Consider the following 4,943-nt stretch of genomic DNA (forward strand, 5'->3'; position numbering starts at 1 on the left):
TGTATTTTTTTTAATAAGAGATTTTTGTTTAACCTTAAATTTTGTCCATTTTCATGTGTTAATGAGCAAGATGCTATGAATGGTTTCTTAAAAGTTTCCTTTTCTGTTTCTATATGTGGCCCAATAACTTCAGAAGACCTGTCTCCAAAAGTGATCTCTTTTGACTTACATATGCAAATGGTATATTTACATATGTAAATGGTATATATATATATATATATATATATATATATATATATATATATATATATATATATATATATATATATATATATATATATATATATATATATATATATATATAAAAATACACACACACATATATATATCTATACACACCCAGTATTATTTGGTATTAGCATTGAGAAAAGTAATTTTAAAATAGTTTTATCACTATTTGTAAAAAAAAACATTTTCATTAAAGTAAAAAAGATAAACATCATCCCCAAAAGGCGTCAAAATAAGATTTTGTATTTTCTAGAACATATCCATGTATTTTAATTCAAATGGAATCTGTTAAAATAGAGAAATCAAGAGATATTGTCTTGATCACTTAATTGGTACATATGACCAACCGTTGTTTACCTATAACTTAGGATTTGGAACTGAAAGTGCCAAGATGAATTTATTTTTGTAATGAAAAATACATAGCAAGACCGTTTTTTTTTTTACTGTTATTAACTTTTTATTTTATCGTGTATTATACAAATATCATTACAAGAATTTGTTTCAGTAAAAGGTTTTTCCCGTAAAAAAAATCCATTGCCCCTATTGGTTGCGAAGTTCATTCTTCTTCTTCTTTTTCTTCTTCTTCTTCTTCTTCTTCTTCTAAAATTCAGCTCATACCGAATCATCTTTGAACGTTTTAAAACAAGTTTTTTTTAAATACTTCACATTATTGTAACTACTTCTCATTAACTCTCTTTTACTCCTTTTAAACGTATCACTTCTTTGTATAACTGGAACTGTTTATTACTAAATGGAATTTACTTTTATACTGTATCACATAAACGTGCCTTAATCAACAGTCTTGTGGAATCAGCATGTTAGAATACAATTAGACAACAAGGCCGTTTATTATCTTAAAAGTGTAAGGTCTTCATTAGTTGTTAGGATTTTATAATGCTAGGACGTTCGACATTTCAAAATTCTAATAAGCATTTCTAATGGCATCAAAATATGACGTTGGATCATTACCTACGACTAACAGGATGTTCTAAAAGACACACGTTTTCACTATGTTGGTATTCAGTTTTCTGTAATGAATTCATTGACAAATATACTTTCACAATGTAACCTTCTAAATTAATTACATCAATATATCCAAGTAACTACTTTTGCTTGGTAAAAACTCATTTTTACATTTGCATAGGTTGTAATAAGTTGTATTGTAATAGTAAAGTTTTGTTACGCATCAGCAAAATGATAATGGCGGTCTGTTTATTTTTTCAAGTTTGGTTTCAAGATTGGTCTGGAGCAGACTTGAAAAAATGACTTGAAAGTTCAAAAATTCTCGTTTTTTAAGTCTGACTTCAGTTCAAGTTCGCTTCTTGCATTCCGTTCAGAAGATCCAAAATCGAGAAAAAACTCCGTCGGAGTCGAGAAAAAATCGGAGCTTCGATAAAATTTTGTTATAAATTAAAAAATTAAACTATCTAGTTGATAATTAAACATTGCTCTTATATTTAATTTTTTTATTTTTATATATTTCGATTTATAACTTATAGTAAATTTTAAAAAAATTATATTTTTATATTCTTTAGTACTTAACTATCTTTCTTATCGCAATCTTTTAACAAACAAGTTTTATCTAATAAATGGCTTTCTAACCGGCATCGGTTAGGAAGAAGGCGTGAACTTTCAGTTAAATGCCCTTCCGCGGTGCTCTGTATTTAACACTTCTTGGGGTACCTATAGTAAAAACTAAAAAAGGAATATTAAAAAAGTATTTATTCTGAAGATCTTTTAAAATAATATTTTAAAAAGATGAAAACATTTATCATTTCATCAGAAAGTGAACTACGAAAATTTGTGACAAATCTGGAAGACGAGGAGAAAACTCTTTCTGCTTCCGAGGAAGTTACTTGAATTCTGTGGATGGCTAGTTCAAATTTCAAAACTGCTTCTGATTTCACACCAGTTACTTCGTATTCTTTTAACTGATCGGTGAAGCTCTTGACTTTTTTTGGCTTTTTAGCTGTTGATTGATTTTGATATAAAACTTCTTGAATTTCGACAAAAAAAGATGTCGATTGTATGGTTCTTCTTGTTTTCTTTTTAGCGCGATCATCTGATTTTGTTTGGAGACTATTTTCTTTTGTTGCAAATAGTTGATCAAATAATTTTGCAGCATAAACTTGAATATCTTTTTTTGTAAGCGTAAAAAAATGTGTGGTTTTTATTTTTAAAAAAATCGGGATTGTGCAAATAACGACTTAATGATACCAACATAATGTTATTACGATTTTCGTATCTGGAGATTAACGCCTCTGCAAAATTAGAATTGATGTCAGTTTCTACAACCTTCAATTTCCTTACTTACGTTTCCATAATAATGTCACACTCCAAAATTGTTGTATTTGGTTTTTCCAATCGAATTGCAGCGTCAGAAATGACTTCTAAAAAGTCAGACAGCGATTTTAAGAATTCCAAGTCAATATCATCTAACATGTTTAAGCAGTTTAGTTCTTTGAGTGTTTGTTTTACAGCTTCTGAGCAGTCCAAAAATCTTTTGATCATCTGAAAAACACTGTTCCATCTAGTGCGGTTGTCGAGCAATAGTCCTTTGTCATGTGAAGATCCGTAAACTTTGTGTATTATTCTTTTAAGAACTTCATATCGAAACGATGAATATTTTAAAAACTTAATTAGTATTCGAAGTTTCTGTAGACTTTTTTCGATATTTTCTTCATATTCAATCTCATTCTCCGAATAGTCAATAAGAAACTCTCCTTCAGTCTCTGCTTCAGTCTCCTTCAGTCTCCATCAGTTTCTGTTTCTGTTTCAATATCCGATTCAGTTTCTTTGTTCACAATTTTGCGACAACCTTTTTTAGCGTATAGCAAATCACAAACACTCAAATGAATTGAATGATTCTGGCAGATTTGATGTGGAAACTTAAACATGGTGCCCAATTTCACCATCCAGCTACAGCCATCCGTAGTTTTACCTGCAACATCTTCATCATCTATACCGAATTCTTTTAATTTTTGCATTATTAAAATGTTTAATGTTTCGGCAGAACTAGGAGACGGCAATTTCACCATTCCTAAACAATATGTTCGGTCGTGATGAACATTTAAATTGTAGTATCTTCTACCTCTATTGCTACACCATTCGTCACTTGTTAGTCCAAATTTTTCTACTTTTGCTTTCAATGCAGCCAATTCAGCAATCATTAAACATTTGGCTTCAGCATGAAATATCTTAATTTTTTCTGAAACTGTGGACGCTGACTTGGGCAAACTATGCCCATAATTTTCAAAAAGCATTCTTAGTGTTTCAGATTGATTTATGGACCTAATCGAGTATCCATCAAGAGCTGTCAACTTGGCAAGAAGATAGTTTAACGATATCTTAGTCAAAACTGGTCTGGAACTTTTCAGTTTTAAATCTATTTTCTTGCAACTTTTGATGTGACCAATTGGGCCGTTTGTGCTGCTTCCTGGACAAGCGATTCTTCTATGGCATTTTTTGCAACCTCCGTATTTCTTATCATTTACTACAACTTTATCAAAGTATTTCCACGCTTCCGAAACCATTTTTCTCTATAAAAGAATATTAGACTTAAGGTGGAAAAAATTATTTTGATCATACGATATACGACATTATTGTAAAAAAAAAGTATTATATGTTTAAAACTTACCTCGTTATTTTAAGACCAGTTTTTGTATATTTTGTAAATAATGATCTTGACTTTTTTTGTAAAGGTAAACTACTAAATAGTTAAAATACACTAACTAATATCACACACGCATAATATTTTAAAAGTTACTGTTTACAATATCTTTGCTTAAAAATTAAAAAATTCTTGCTTTTTGACAAAAAAAGATTACTTTATTATGCATTACATTTTATTATACCGCAACTGATTTTTGTGGATTTAAAAACTTCTATTATTAAAAAGATACTATTATAATCAAAAGAGTTTCTGAAATAGTGCAATGGAAAAGTACGAGTATGTTCTATTATATGGTTTGGAATAGAATAAGCTTTTTTCTTGAGGTTTTTTCCACCACCACCACCTGTCCCACTGTGCATTACTAATTGCTTTGCGATGTAAATTTGTGTTGATATTAAACAAAGAGAACACTTATATTTGGAAACAACATGAACTATTGTAACAGCAGCGTAGAAATAAAATAAGAATTTAATTATTTTACGAGTAAAAATTGATATTTTCTAAAAACCTCGTCGAAATTCCGTCGAGGTTTCTCGATTTCTCTCGAACTCCGAAACTCCGAAAAACCGAGAAAAATCCGACGAGACGGAGTTCCGAATGGATCTATTGATTATAGCTATAAAAATTGATATGATATTAAATGATCTATCAAGTGATTGCTTTTCAGATTGAAGACATGGCTGCAGAAAATAAGAGCACAGAGTGGGTTGCAATACAATTCTCGAACGAAACAACAACAATTGTAACATTACTTCCCGTCACAATAACGCGGTCATTGAAGTATTTCAACCTGAAAATTTTTTCATCAAGCAAATTAACAAAGTGATTTTTTTTTATACAATTTTTTTTTAATCTTTCTTCGTTAATTCTTTATTGGCAACAAGATTTATTTGTTTGGTTTGCAACTAAGTAATTTCGGTTTTTTAGTCATAAAAAGCTTTATTTTTTAAACGACTAGTTAATCTTAATATAGTTTGGTTTTCTACACTTGATACAAGACATATAGAGGTACTTTAGAAGCAAGTGCTGCATGAGTATTTGT

At 29.7% G+C, this 4,943-nt stretch overlaps 1 pseudogene; it reads right to left on the bottom strand.

Annotated features, from left to right (window-relative positions):
• Positions 1 to 2,867: 2,867 nt before the first annotated feature.
• LOC149878242 (uncharacterized) lies at positions 2,868 to 3,761 on the bottom strand (annotated as a pseudogene).
• Positions 3,762 to 4,943: the final 1,182 nt, after the last annotated feature.

Source organism: Hydra viridissima, unplaced genomic scaffold, assembly GCF_058129835.1.
Source record: "Hydra viridissima isolate aposymbiotic clone 2 unplaced genomic scaffold, HvirCarnegie_v1 scaffold_15, whole genome shotgun sequence".
NCBI classification, from domain to species: Eukaryota; Metazoa; Cnidaria; class Hydrozoa; order Anthoathecata; family Hydridae; genus Hydra; species Hydra viridissima.